Source organism: Pinus tabuliformis, chromosome J, assembly GCF_031772625.1.
Source record: "Pinus tabuliformis cultivar Carrire ecotype Pingquan chromosome J, CPIR1, whole genome shotgun sequence".
Taxonomy (NCBI): domain Eukaryota; kingdom Viridiplantae; phylum Streptophyta; class Pinopsida; order Pinales; family Pinaceae; genus Pinus; species Pinus tabuliformis.
Window position 1 is genome coordinate 601,090,327 of NC_142295.1, and position 15,997 is coordinate 601,106,323.

The 15,997-nt window shown below is 36.2% G+C and overlaps 1 pseudogene; it reads right to left on the reverse strand.

The window, feature by feature from the left end:
• Nucleotides 1-10,999: 10,999 nt before the first annotated feature.
• Nucleotides 11,000-11,818, reverse strand: LOC149228405 (cycloartenol-C-24-methyltransferase pseudogene; annotated as a pseudogene).
• Nucleotides 11,819-15,997: the final 4,179 nt, after the last annotated feature.

The following is a 15,997-nucleotide window of genomic DNA, read 5'->3' on the forward strand; positions in this document are numbered from 1 at the left end:
TTTAGGCAACTTGTGTTTAGAAAAAATGGAAATTGACGAATCTTCTTTTTGGAAAAAACATGGAAAATCAGCCCATTTGTGAATATCAGCCCCTAAAATCTTTCCTGATTTAGAGCTAGATGAAAGCGTTTTTTATATCAAATTTAAAAGATATATCAGTCTCACATGACCAAGAAAGAAGGTAAGCTTGTTATAATTCGTGACTTCATGGCAATTATGTGATGATCTTTTGAGGTGGTCATGCCATTGGCTGACCTAATGACTCTTATTGGGACAAAGAGGTGATGACTTCTATCTTTGTTGTATTTTGGCACTTGAATCTTCCTATTTGGTAATCTCCAAGTACTTTCTTGAATATGCTTTCCATGTGAGATCTTATCTTATTCAGTGAGACTCGTAAGATCCCTTAAAGAGCATTCATAGGCGCTGTTAGGTCTCAACATTCAGACATGGGATGTAGATACATGGTAGAGTTCATGTCTCAAGAAGTGTTACCTGCCACATTTGAGGTTGTCTTTGTACCAATGTATTAATTTTGGCTTTTGATGCAAGTTAATGTGGATTTAAATTTACTTTGGCTTAATCTTGCCTCTTTAGGTATGTGATTTGATATACATTTTTTTTGGGTGTCTGCAACCAAATTCACAATCAAATTATCATATTCATCAAGCAATTACTATAATGAATATAACTTGATAAAATAATTGATTAGAAATGCACAATATGACAAACGGATCATAAATTAACTTCTACTTGTATTAAATTTTGAAAAATAGTTTTTCAATATAAAATTTAAACAAAAACCACTAGCTTTAGATCTAAAATTCATTTTGTTGAGCTCACACAAATAGATTAAAATTAAGTAAACATGAATTGCATTTTTATTTACGAGTTGTACATATATAAATACGTTTTTCATTGACTTCTCATGTCTATTAGTGTTCGCTTGTGGCTTTTCACCTTCCTTTTAGTTGAATAAGCCAAGTTTGCGTAAACCAAGATGATTATGTTTTCAACATTCCCCTCATTAGTCCGAAGGGGTGTATGTAAGTCCAAGAAGAGAGTTGATATACAAAAGTGCTTGCCAGCCAAAGGCTGAATGTGCTCTTTGAAATGGTGGTTTAAGAAAGACCACAAACTAAATGAGGTAGCAATGTTGGAAACACTGAGAAGGGGGTGTGGATGGGGGGTGAATCAGTGTATCATAAATTTCAACAATTGAAGTATTAAAATGATTAACCAGTAACATCATATCAAATGAACACAATATATATATATATATATATATATATATATATATATATATATATATATATATATATATAATGTTTTAATATTACAAAGGAAGCTACAACTTTCGGTTTACCAGCTACAACCTCAAGATTTACCTGCTCCCATTGGATGGAGGCGACAACCTCTTGAAGGAAGCTAAACTTCCTTCCCTAGCACCACCTTGTCGCCCTATAGAATAAAAGATGAAATAAGATCTTCTTGGGCTCCTGTACCAGGGATACATGCCCAATAACAACCTTCAGACAAATTCAGTTCTACCCCACATCAAAGTTAGATCCAAAAAGTCTGCTTCAGCACTTTTCAAGTCTGTTCAAAATAAGGTCTCAAGATGACCTCAAGGATGCTTCAACGAGTGCTCCAAAGGTCTCCTTTAAGTCTGCTCAAGAAGTGTCTCCAAGTTTGCTTCAACAAGCCTGCTCTAATGCTTCTTCAAGTCTACGCAACGCCTGATCCAAAAGCTAATCAAAGTTTGCTCAAGAATTTCATCCAAATACTGCTCAAGGTCTAATCCTAAACTGATCCAGAGTCTACTCGGATGATACAAGATCTGCTCAAAACTGATGTTAAGGTCTGCTACAGAACTAGTGTGGAAATCTGGTCCAAGAAGGATATGCTTCAGAACAAATGTAGAAGTATGCTCTAGAATAAATCCAAACGTCTGCTATAGGATAATATTCCAAAGTTTGCTCTTAGAAATTTGCCTTAGATACTTGGAATTTTACCTCTAGATCTGGCTTTGAACAAAGATTTGTCTTCACGAAAAGCAATCCAAAATCATGCCTTAGAGGAGAATTGAAATCGTCCGATAAACTTGGTTTGATTTATCCTTTAGCCACAGGGCATAGGAGGCCGAAATCCTGCTTTGGGGCTGAATTATTTCAGACCAAAGAGGGGGCTGAAATTCTGGCCTCAGGGTTGAAATCCGCTGGCTACAGAAAGGCCGAGATCAACTACAAAAAGGGCTGAATCCTGAGTTGTTTAGAACGCTGGATTTGGTTGTCTCGAGATGAGTAAAGTCTACTCCAGAAATTTACAAGATTTCCTCAAATAAGTTTATAAGATTTCCTCGAAGAATAGACTAGCAATAGCCAATAACCATAACCTAAAATCACAAAAACTAGAACCCAAATCCCAAGCCAATTATTAGAATCTTCGATTCGCATATCTTTAGATTAGCGTTTAGGCACAAAGCCTCAGATGTTTTTATCTCAGCCTACTCCTTGAACCTCAGATCAACCACCAAATTGCTTTCACATGTCTGTCCATGACTAGGGTATAAATACACGATGGAGGAGCCTATAATGGGGCCAACTTGACCCATGAATAGGCACAACGTTTGCTGGAGCTGACCTGATTTTTGCCTTAAATATTTTCAACAAAATGAATATTTTCAAGTTGACAATTGACTTGCTTAGAGGAGACCCACAGAATGTGCCACCTATCAAACAAAATGGCATGGCAAGGGCTATCACTCTAGGAGGTCCTTGTAACCAAATTCGATGAACTGTGCACACAAATTGTCAAACAAGATTTGGCCCATCACCCTACATCAATGTCAAATTCTTCCAATAAGCAGAACTTGAAGTTTTCTACCGATGGTGGTTTAAGGTTGACTACCAACTTTGGCCCATCACCCTACATCAATGTCAAATTCTTCCAATAAGCAGAACTTGAAGTTTTCTACCGATGGTGGTTTAAGGTTGACCACCAACTTTGGAATGAGGCTTGAAGTAGTTCCTGGGACAATTTTGAATTTGGCTAGACATTGAAGTCTTCTATGAAGCGGAAGTGCTCCTTGAAGATGGCTTGAAGATGACCACAAATTGATGAGATGGGTAGCAGAAGCTGAAGTCTTTTGCCAACACTAGTTTAAGGCAAGCCACCAACCAAATCATGCTCATGGAATATGAATCTGTCTCTAGTTACAACTCTGACTATGACATTGAATAACTCTGGCTCTAGGCTCTAGCAAATGTCTCTGGTTCAGGTTATGGTTTAGGGTCGCTTGATATATTTTCGAAGCTAGTAGTTGACCATCAATTCTCTCCCTATTAGATATAAGGTGAGAAGATGAAGATATCTTCCCCGCAAAGCTTTTCAATACTCGAGAATGAACTCTAACGTATGATTGATATATCTTATTGGCTGTTGAAGAGATTTTCCAAGAAGCGATTCATCTAAGGTGAATCATTGTTCTTGTAGGACTTGTTTTTGGAACATTTGTTTGAATGATGAGTATGTCTTCCACAATGTTCACAAGGGTGAAGATCGAAACATTGAACTTTCACATTGCCAACCCGATCATAGTGTTGGCATTTGACAATCTGAGGTGGTTGTGGAAGAGGAGCAAGAGAAGATGAATTGTCTTGAAGAAATACAACATTTTGAAACTGGATTGATTTGGAGTGGTCTTGAATGTGAAAAAGACACATCTTTTCATATTCGAGACAATTTTGTTCTTGTTGATGATAAGTTCTTGCCAAGGTTTGATGATGGGCTTGGAAAGTGCAAGTTGAACTTTTGCATTTTTATGTAAATCTGCGCTTGAAATAGCCTCAATGATTTGATCAGTCGCTAGTTGTTAATGTGAATTGACCTCAAACAAAGAGTTGTTATAAATAAGAACCAATTGAGAATGTTAACCTAGTTCATTTCGTTGGAGCTGAGACTCGAGATGCAGAAACTCAATATTGTCTTATGCATTTCATAACCATGTTAGAATGTTTGAGAGATTAATAATGCTGATTTCGACTGTCTTATGAACAATAATGTATCAGAGTTTTCAAGAACTCCAATACTTCACCAATTTGAGACATTTTTCAAACAATTCAAGCTCAAAAAAATGAAGTGTGTCAATTTCTACTGAAAAAGCACCAACAATAAAAAAAATCAATGAAGAGTGAATGAGTAACAAAATTAGTGAAGAGTGAATGAGTAACGAAGTCAGTGAGATATTACTATGCAATAGATGTACAATGTTCTTGCTAACGAAATCACAAATGGAAACAAGTTGCAGGTCTTTGAGGCATAAAATCGTGCAAGGGGTTTCATAAAACTGGTTGTAATCTCAAGCTAATTTCACCATCTAGTCCCCAATGCTCATGGCCACTTAATGGATTTTTGAAAGAAACTGTATCTAGTTTTCTTGTCTGTAGTTCTTGTAGCTAGAATTTTTTTATTACCGCATATTTGTGCATAAAGGATGGGATTTTCTCTCCATTGCCCACATGTGAAAGAACCAACATTAAAAATCAAATCAAGAAAAAATAATCCAATGAAATCAAATCATACTACACTGAAGTGTGAACTAGCTGATCTCTTTCTTTTGGTTGGTAAAGAGACAACCTAAGATTTTGGATGGCTAGATACTCTTAAAAGAACACAGTGGCCAAAAAGCTTCTTTTTGTACGATGAATCAAAATTTAGCACATAGTTTAGGGAATATAATTTCAGAAAAAAATGGTGGCAGGACACACACGATACTGAAAACTTATATTTACAGAAATGCATTGATTCTCTCAATTTTCACCACAGGAAACTGATACAATATTGCGACAAATATCATCAGTTCAAAGAACGTTAATACCTTGAATCTTCTCAATTTAAAGTGCATAAAGCTAGAAATTTATCATTTTCTTATAAGCATGGGGTACTGTAGCAACCATTGGAGTACAAAACCAACAAATGCCAACCACTTTTTGATGGAAATACTTGTCTTTTTATTGATCTTTGACACCAAGGAGATCAAAATCCTTCATGTTGCTGTAGTTATAAGGGACCATAGAACCTTAAATATAGTAGGACTGCCCTATATAGCTACAGAGAAGGAACCCAACAAGAAAGGAGAGAACATACTAGCGTATCATTTGCTTGAGAGTCTTTGAAAATGGTGTGAGTTTAAATTCATCCCTCATTCCAATCGATGAAGGGCTCCAATCAAATAGACAACAACAATTCGACAACATTCAATGCTCGTGAAGCAATGGTGCTTTAGCGAGATTTTGCTGGAGAAAATTAATTGACTACTCTTGAGAGGCCTTTCGTTAAGCGACAAGATTTTACATATCAATCTATTGTTCTAGTACAAGTCCCTATTAGAATAGAGCTCCCATTCATGCAAATTGTACATATCTTAGACTTGACGGTGCGGGGGAGGAGGTGAGGGAAATATTGCATGCGATAGAGAGCAACGCTAAATGGTCATTGTCTAGAGGAGAGAGAATGCATTTGCTAGCCGATTCATAAGGCAGGGGGTGCTATCAATAGCAGAGAACCATAATGGTTCTTGAATACTGGAATATGAGGATAGTGTGATAATCTTTATCTGACACATAGACATAAGAAACAACCATGAAAAGTGCTGGGCTTGACAAGGCACATATTTGACAAATTGTCGAGGGCACTCATACTTAGGGTGGAAGATCCACTAGGGTTTTGAGAGGTTATTATGATTTTATCCTATTTCTAGGAAGATAGGGCTAGTAGGGCTATAGCCCTGAAAAGGGTGGCATAAGTGGACGAAGTAGAATAATATAACAGCTAGATTGCGTTCTGATACTATGTTGAGCTCACAAAAATAAATTAGAATTAGATAAATATGAATTGCATTCTTATTTACAAGATGTATATATAGAAACACATTTTTCATTGACCCTTGGTTTTCATCTTCTAATAAGTCTCTTGGGATTTTCATGTCAATTGGACTTCACTTGAGACTTTTCGCCGAATAAGCCAATTTGCATAATCCAACAGGGTTTTGTATCCAACACATTTGGTAAAAGTATAGAAGAATGAATTACATGTCTCTCAATTGTCAAGTATTCAATCCTTCTTAAAATATTGATAGAAATGTACATGTTTTAAATTTGAATTTCCAACCCATAGGTTGTAAAAAATATAATTAGACTAATAGAGATATGTAATCTCGATTACAAGGTTTCCAACCCCCATTACATAAAAAGTGTAGATTTTTATAATTAATCTTTTTTTTTTTTAATTGCAATTACTTTTCTCTTTGTACCTATTTTTCAATATTCTTTAGTAAAAAATGTTATTAAATAAAACATAATATCTTTCTAAGCCATTGTATGGATACATGGTTGTTTCTTTTCCAATTATTTTTTCTTTTTTTTTTTTCCACTTATCAATTGTACAAGAAGTTAAATATAATTATTGATATTTACATCTTTAGAAAAGTATTAATTAATATTATCATAAAAAAAAAAGTTTCTTTAAATAATAAAATATGAATGGATTATAAGAAGAATATTAATTAAGTTTTGTTGGAAATACTGAGAGGGGGTGAATCAATATTTCTCTTTCTTTTCACAATTGGTTAGTGTATTGAGCATTAACATAAACATAAGAATCACCACATCAATGAACAATGCACAAAAGATTTTGTCCAAACAATATTTGCATTTTGTATGGTTGCATACACATTTACCAGCTTAGTTGGAAGGAAGTATTAGTCTCCCCAAAGGTTTTTGAAGAGTTTACAGACACAATCTGAAAGGGTCTTTAGTCCCCTAAGGGTGAATCAATATTTCTCTTTCTTTTCACAATTGGTTAGTGTATTGAGCATTAACATAAACATAAGAATCATCGCATCAATGAACAATGCACAAAATATTTTGTCCAAACAATATTTGCATTTTGTATGGTTGCATACACATTTACTAGCTTAGTTGGAAGGAAGTATTAGTCTCCCCAAAGGTTTTTGAAGAGTTTATAGACACAATCTGAAAGGGTCTTCAGTCCCCTAAGACAATTCAACTCTTTTATTACACATTTCTACCTGTGCTCTCTATTGCTCTTGTCACTGAACATACTGCTATTGTACCTCATTACTCCCTCATTCCACTACCACACTTCTTGTTACTGATGCTGCTCCTTACTACTGCTACCACACCTCCAGTCACTGTTGTTGTACCTCAATCTGCTACCACACTGATCAAGATTTTATAAAGGAATGAAATGAAATACATATATAAAAAAACATAGAGATACAATGAAACCATAACTTCAATTCATTAATAACAAAGCACTGAAAACTGTTTACATGCAGAATGGAAACAAACTAGCTCAGGTGATGGTAGCTTATCTCTGAGAAGAGATGTGGAGGTTACATGCCTTATGAACTGTGTTACAATGAGGCTCAAAGAACTATTTATTATTGAGAAACAATGGAAAACGCTAAACATCCGAAAACATAACCCTAGGAGATGGAGGTGCAAAAAGTTTGTGGGTTCCGTTGGGGTAAATTTGGTACATCAACTTCTCGGAGTCGTAACTTTGGAATACGATCTCGGTTTGATGTGTAAGATACCTTTGTTAGAAAGATATATCCGAGGATTACAACTTTCGATTGAAAACCCCTATCTTGGGTTAGTAGTTTATCCATTTTCAAAAAAAAAAAACATCGTTTAGGGCCTCAAAATGTGGCTCCAGAAGTTCAGGACTCAAGAATTGCCCAAAATAGTAAAATGTGCTACAATTGACGAAACTGAAAGAAAAAATGGTGGGGTCCAAGTGGAATAGGCGGGTTACCATCAATATCCACTTGGATCAGTCCTCCCCCATTAGGAAGCAATGGTCCATGTTGGGTGAAAATATTATCGTTTAATTCTGTTGTAGTATTTGCCCAACTATTTAATTTGTCAATCCAAGGTTCGTAGACTTACAAGACACATGCACTATATATGCAGCACTGAAGTGGAACTAATCTAATCTAAATTACTGAAATCAAATTAATCTAGGAAGGCATTGAAATACTAACTAGGAAAGTAGGAAATTGCATAAGGGGGAAGCAATACAACATGTGAAGAATTGAATGACAAACAACATATGTGAGCTCACAACAATAAAACTATCTCAAATTATATTACAAGAATCAAATTACAAATCATGAAAGCATAACAATAAACTATGAAAAACTAAGAATTCCTTTCCATTATTCATTAATATCCAAATGAAGACAGAGCACTCTCTTATATACATGAGGAAGATAACCATCTCATAATTACATATCCAATATTCTCTCAAGCACTCTCAACTAATTTCTCACTATTACAAGATATGATCCCTTTGAATCCTCCACAAATCTCTCACATATCTTGGATAAGATATGCTAACCAAATCCTCCATGATTTTCTCCTTAGGAATAGGCTTGCACAATTATCCCCTTAATATGGTGGAGGAGATATGGATAAGATATGCTAACCAAATCCTCCATGATTTTCTCCTTAGGAATAGGCTTGCATAATTATCTCCTTAATATGGTGGAGGAGATATTTGAGAAGTCTCTTGGAATTAATTCTTCACATATTTCCTACACATCACAAAACTCACATATTCTTGAGATATATATAAAAATATGTATATTTTCCAATATTTAATCATAAATTCACTTGTAATACAAAAATGAATAAAATGGAAAATAAGAAGGTGAAACCCAAATGTATTTATGAAAATGATATGATAAAAGGTTAATGGGATGATGAAATGTAAGGAATAGTGAAGAAAAAGGTGGATGAAAATATGACATTTCTGAGTTCCAACATCCTCCCCAACTGAACTTGTTGCATGTCCTCATGCAACCATGCATGGGTCTCTTTAAGAACATTTGGCATCTTGAACTTCGGCTTTACATGATGATGTCTTTTAATAATGAATGTTTCCAGGATATGTGAAAGACATGAGAAACAACTTACATTTTCTTATGGTTGGTTCTTGTGTGACAAACATGAATACAAAGAATGTTGGTTCTTGTGTTAACAACATTCATTTTGTTTTCTGTTCTCTTTTCTTCAATAATAATGTAAACACTCACTGGAAATCTAATGTGCATAAGAAAGCCCTTTTGTAATATTAATGAAGCATGCCAATATTGCATATGAAGCAAAGTGCAACAAAGTATCGTTGGAAAATAAATGTTGGTGAATGGTAAATGAGAAAAAAATGGAGTGATAGTGATGAAGAAATGGAATCATGGTAGTGAATATGTAGTGAATATAGTTCTCCCCCCCGCCCCAACTGAATTGGTTGCATGTCCTCATGCAACTTGACATGGCTCTTGAAAGGAAATGTAGCATGGTGAGGGAATTTTCCAAAATATTCAAGTTAGCATATAAGGAATTGCATGATTAAAGATTAGAAAACAACATACCTTTACTTACCCAAGAATGATGAACTATGCAATAGGAATGTAGCTGCTGCTGCTGTTGGATCAGGAAAATGTGATTGATGTTGCTGTAATTGGATCCTGGGAAATGAAGGAATCTAAACTGCTGATGCTGAATCATGGAAAAGATAAACGCTGAAAGTGGAACTGTGGTACTCTCATAGATCAGAGTTCATGCTGCTGTAACTGCTGAGGGAGTCGTGAAAAAGTGTATAGTCTTCACCTGCTACTAAACTTCTTGGTACAATTCTAATCATGCGAAAGAATGTGTTGATGTCGATCATGAAAAGAAATCATTGGATTACCGGCCATTGATGCATGCCGTTAACCAATGCGAGGCAACTCACCATTGATGTCAATGAGTGCCAAGGTACCCGGGTACATCTTGCGAAATGCAAATAAAGGGGTTGACGTGGAGCCATTTGCAAGATCTGACGATCACGGGACATTGATGTATTCCCATGATTGTCAGCGAGAGAACTTGCCATTGAGGCATGCAAGTCTCAAGGTACCCAAAAGGAACTCTAGTCTATTTCCCAGATAAGGTGTTGATGTCGATGGGGCAAGACTTGTTGAAAGGTGGGCCTTAAGGAATCCCACATCAGTCAACGCGAGTTTGTACAAAAAGATTTGGTAGGACTATAAATGGAAAGAAATCACGGACAAGCAGTGTGGATCAGCATGGCGAGGAAAACAAGGTAATGTAATCATGGAAAGGGAATGAGTTTTATTCAAAAGGAAAACTAGAAGGCAAAACTAAACTGAAAAGGATAAAGGAATGTATGCAATTCAGAAAAATAGGCGTGCATGAAGTCGTGAAAGATAAGGTAATGGAAGATGGGCTGCAACATAAGGATGGTTTAGGCGTTTGGAAGGAAATAGGTGAGTAGTCATGACGCAAAAGGATTTTTGTGTAGTGGAAAATGTCATGATATGTGCAGTGAAGAATTAGTTCCTTCAAGCGTCCAATGATGCATGTTTCATTGTGATTTCGAAAAATCACTTTTGCATTAGATTGTCTTCACTCTGAAAAACTTAGCACCATTCCTGCATAAAAATTGTCACCTTTGTGTGCCATCTCCATCGATCATTCCTGTATGAAGTGACTCAAAAACAAATTAGCTCATTTTCAGGAATTTATGAAATGTCCATTTTTTTAAAATTATTTTTCGAAGTTACACTAATCATGGATGAAAAGGGTGTCACATCGTAATATTGAGCTTTTTGCATAAGCTTCTCTTGACTTACACAACACCAATCTCATTTATCTTGTTAGTCTATGCATCCTAACTCTTGCCCACAAAAATAAATGATAAATTCCAACATACTTTTATTTCCCCCCAACTAGAAATATTGCATGTCCCCATGCAATGTACTCATTGATTGTGCAATACTTTTTCAAAATGTTTTTATTGGTTTGCAGGAAAAGTGATTTAAAACATTTGCAATTTATTATTTATGTCGTTTTTTTAATTTATTTATTAAAAACAAAACTAATAATGAAACTAATAAAAAAAACTAACCCTAATTAAAAAAACGACCAAGGGCTGTGAGACGAAAACTACTCAAGGATGATTTGGATCATAACTGTTGATGAGACTGTTAGGTTCTCTTCAAAGAACACCTCAAATCCGGGAGATTTAAGATCTTCAATACATTGGTTTGTAGTACGAATGTCAGGAAGCCCATCTGCAAGTTCAATTTTTGCCTTAATCCTCTGGTGTTCTTCATTCTTTGGGTCAAAAGAGTCAGTCATGCACCATTCATATGCCGCAAACAGTTGGCCAGGTTTCAGTACTCTTTTTATCTCTTTGTAGCAGCCAACTGCATCTGGTGCATGACAGGTAGCCTCAATTGCATAAACTGCATCAAAAGTATCGTTGGAGAAAGGCATCTTTATGAAGTTTCCCTTGACAAAATCACAGCTTTTGTCTAGCACACATTGCCTGTTAAGCTCTTTTCCTCTTGATATCTGATACACATTATTATTCAATCCTGTGATCGAAGTCCGGCTGAACCTAGCAATTTCTCTCAATGGACCTCCAATCCCACATCCAACATCCAATACCTTCATTACAGGCAAAGCTGAAGAGCAAGAAAATGTTCATGGCACTTTATACTTTCTCGGAGGGACTCCCCTTTCCATTCATACTCATAGAAACTAGTCACCAGATCATAATATTTATTCACCATGTATGTGTAGTTAGATTTTCTCGAGTCTTCATCTCCACCATAGTACATGTGATATTTTTCGTACTCTGCAACAGTGGTAAGCATTTTTTCTTTCTCAATTCTGCCTCCCATTCTTGAGGCCAGATCCATCACTCCTCCTCTTGTCGCCATTCCTCAAACAGAGCTTTATTAAGATATTCAGTGAATCTTTTTGAACCCACAAAAATCGTTAATGGCCTCACTGTTAGGATTTAGGGGTTATGGGATCATAGGGAGCAGAAATAATCCCTCCATGCAGCGCTGGCTATCGGGGGGAACTAAAGTGGTGAGTAATTCCCTGCAATCTGCGTTAACGGTAAAGGGAATCTGGACGTTGTGGGTTCCATCTGTCCATGCACCAAATGTGCATTTCCAAAAGCATCCCTCTACCTTCTACGCCCAGATCATACTTTAAGTCTTGGGCCTGCAATATGCAATGCGTTTTTTTCTCGGCCCTTCATATGATGCGTTGTATATGAACAAATGGACACAGTGTTTTGCATATTGAAAGATGTTTTTGGTGAAACATATTGCAAGACATGAATTTATTTATTCCTGAAGTTAGTCTAAATCATCCCTATTTTCTGATCCTCACGATTGCACTAAGCGCGGAGGAGAGCATACTTATTTTAGGTAGAAGCAAAACTGAAAATGAAAGCAAACGCTGAAAATGAAAGCCTAGCTATTCTATACTAATTAGAATTTACAAATTAGTTACGTGTAGTTAAACTTCCAATGAAGCCACTCACGTAGCAGTAACAGCAATAGATTCAGTAGCAATTTTTCAAATGAAAAATGAAAATATTCGAGAGTGAATGAGTCTAGTTGTTGTATCTGTAAATCAACTAAAAAATAAAAAGATGAATCTAATCTAGTACTAACCTGGAACCATTGTTCGATAAAGCTTTGATAGGCACAATTTTTCTCACTTAGATCATGTTGTAACTCCTGTTCTTCTTCTCCGATCTGCTGTTCTTCTTCCTCAATCTCCTGTTCGAATGATTGTTCGCCATCAGATACACAAGATTATTCAGATGTTAAATCTTTGTTTATTTCTTGGTGAGTAGTTGAACTTTCAATTCTTGTCAAGATCTCCTTTTCCAGGGAAGAAGAGATCTCGACTTTTGCTAGGATTTGAGTGAGTAGTTCCAAGCTGAAACTCATTGTTAAACCATGTTGAAAAAGGAATTCTTACATACTAAAAACAGAGTGCTAATAATTGTCTGAGCTTTTAATCCTTTTACAAGGTTTTAATTCACAAAAACTCTTCCAAATCAGCACACTAAAAATTGAATTTATTTAAAACAAAGACCACAGAGATAATCTTGAATTCAATACTCAATTAAATCCTCTTACAAGGACTGCTCATTAATTTAGTAATTGAATTCTTCAATTACAACCATGAACCATGAATTCATCAAACACTCTTCACAGTTGCGAAAATCAAACACACTTGCAGAAATTGAAATTCACACTTGCATAAATGTAAACACACCCTACATGCCCTGATCCATAAGAGGTTGAGCCCGTTACGGTATCTCGAATGCGATGCGTAGGCTATTCCCCACGTCTTACCGCCTTAACACCTCAGAGTTAGGAACATGTCTAAACTCACTTGCATAAAAAATCAAACTAAACTTCAGTCCATAGTGCCTCCCCGGCAACGGCGCCAAAATGTTGGGTGAAAATATTATCGTTTAATTCTGTTGTAGTATTTGCCCAACTATTTAATTTGTCAATCCGAGGTTTGTAGACTTACGAGACACATGCACTATATATGCAGGACTGAAGTGGAACTAATCTAATCTAAATTACTGAAATCAAATTAATCTAGGAAGGCATTGAAATACTAACTAGGAAAGCAGGAAATTGCATAAGGGGAAAGCAATACAACATGTGAAGAATTGAATGACAAACAACATATGTGAGCTCACAACAATAAAACTATCTCAAATTATATTACAAGAATTAGATTACAAATCATGAAAGCATAACAATAAAAGATGAAAAACTAAGAATTCCTTTCCATTATTCATTATTATCCAAATGAAGAGAGAGCACTCTCTTATATACATGAGGAAGATAACCATCTCATAATTACATATCCAATATTCTCTCAAGCACTCTCAACTAATTTCCCATTATTACAAGATATGATCCCTTTGAATCCTCCACAAATCTCTCAAGCATTTTCAACTACTTTCCCATTATTACAAAATATGATCCCTTTGAATCCTCCACAAATCTCTCACATATCTTGGATAAGATATGCTAACCAAATCCTCCATGATTTTCTCCTTAGGAATAGGCTTGCATAATTACCCCCTTAATATGGTGGAGGAGATATGGATAAGATATGCCAACCAAATCCTCCATGATTTTCTCCTTAGGAATAGGCTTGCATAATTATCTCCTTAATATGGTGGAGGAGATATTTGAGAAGTCTCTTGGAATTAATTCTTCACATATTTCCTACACATCACAAAACTCACATATTCTTGAGATATATATAAAAATATGTATATTTTATAATATTTAATCATAAATTCACTTGTAATACAAAAATGAATAAAATGGGAAATAAGAAGGTGAAACCCAAATGTATTTATGAAAATGATATGATAAAAGGTTAATGGGATGATGAAATGTAAGGAATAGTGAAGAAAAAGGTGGATGAAAATATGACATTTCTGAGTCCCAACAGTCCCCATTGCATTGAGTGCCTCCATGAGATGGGGAAACTTATGCCAAACTTGGTTGCTAGTGAGCCACTTGCCTTGGTGCAGGAGTTGGCCAGCTTTGACAAATCAGTACAATTGGATCGTGTGCTAGCAAGTGTTCTTGATCTGCGTGTCCATGATGTGATCAATTGTGGCTTATTCCATGCATTATGGGTTTAGCTCTGTTGGTGTTAGCTATTCTGTAATGTCTGATGTGTCCAGTAGTGGTGGAAAGTATGGCCGAAGGTGATCCACATTGAACATTGGGTGTAGGCCAAGGAATGGGGGAACGTTGAGCTCAAAAGAATTGTCTCCCACAACTTTGGTGATGGTGTAAGGCCCATATCAGAGTGGTTTGAGATTCTAAAGGGCTCTGCTAAGGCGTTCTTTTGGAAAATGAAACCAAACTTTTTCACTCACCTGAAACTTGTATCGCACCTGATGTTGATCATGTCGTTGCTTGTATCTGGCATTGGACTTATCCTAGATGTCATGCACTTGCTAGCGGATGTGTTAGATGTGTTCAATAAACCAGGTTGCTTTATCAACCTCAGATTGTACATGTGTGGATTTTGTCAGCGTAGTCGCATGAGACATGGCAACATCAATCAGACACAATGGTTGAAAAGCATGACCCAGTTGAAAAGGATGATGACTTATCGAGTTATGGAGAGCTTTGTTATCACTGTTCAACACATAAGGAAGGATCTCATCCCAGGTTCGTGGATGCTTGGAGTTGTACATGCGTAGTATGTGCATTATCATCCTGTTGATGACCTCAGTTTGGCCATCAGTCTAGGGATGAAATGCAATCGACTTGGTGAACTTAGTGTCCAATAATGTCCAAATACTCGACCAAAATGTGCTCAGGAACCTACTATCCTGATCTGATATAATGGTCTGCGAGATTAAATGTACCCATACTCGTTCAAAGAAGAGTTTGGCAGTGTCCTCTACTATGATACTCTTCTTGCAAGCCACCAATATAGCCATCTTAGAAAATCTGTTGATGACCACAAATACAAAGTCATTACCATGTTTGGTATTAAGGGAGGCTCGAATGATAGTCCATGTAGATGGATTCTTAGGATTGGATGGGAGTACACAGAGAGGTGTACAAGCCATATTTCTTGATTCTTGGATTGACGATGGCACAAACAATGTGGGATCTGATATATTTTCATTGCCATGTCAAAGTTTTGGCCAATAAAAATATTTTTGTACTACAACCACAATTTTATCCACACCAAAGTGTCTTGCGAACCGATTGTAGTGTTCCTCCGACATCAGCTTGGCACGCTCGCTTGAAGGAACACAAAGGTGGCTCAGGTAGCATAATAATGCATCATGGAGGTGAACATATGAAACTTTCTTACCATCCACTATCATATGGTATGTAGTGGAGAATTCTAGATCATTTTTGTACAATTGTGACCATCCAAAGGTATCGTGGCGACAAGAGTTGAGAACAATAGTTAGTGCTATAGTCGGGGGTCGACTGAGGCAATTTGCAACATGATTGGTGTTTCCCTTCTTGTATTTAGTGTTCAAGTGTAATTGTTGCAGATATGTAGACCACTTTTGATGTCGA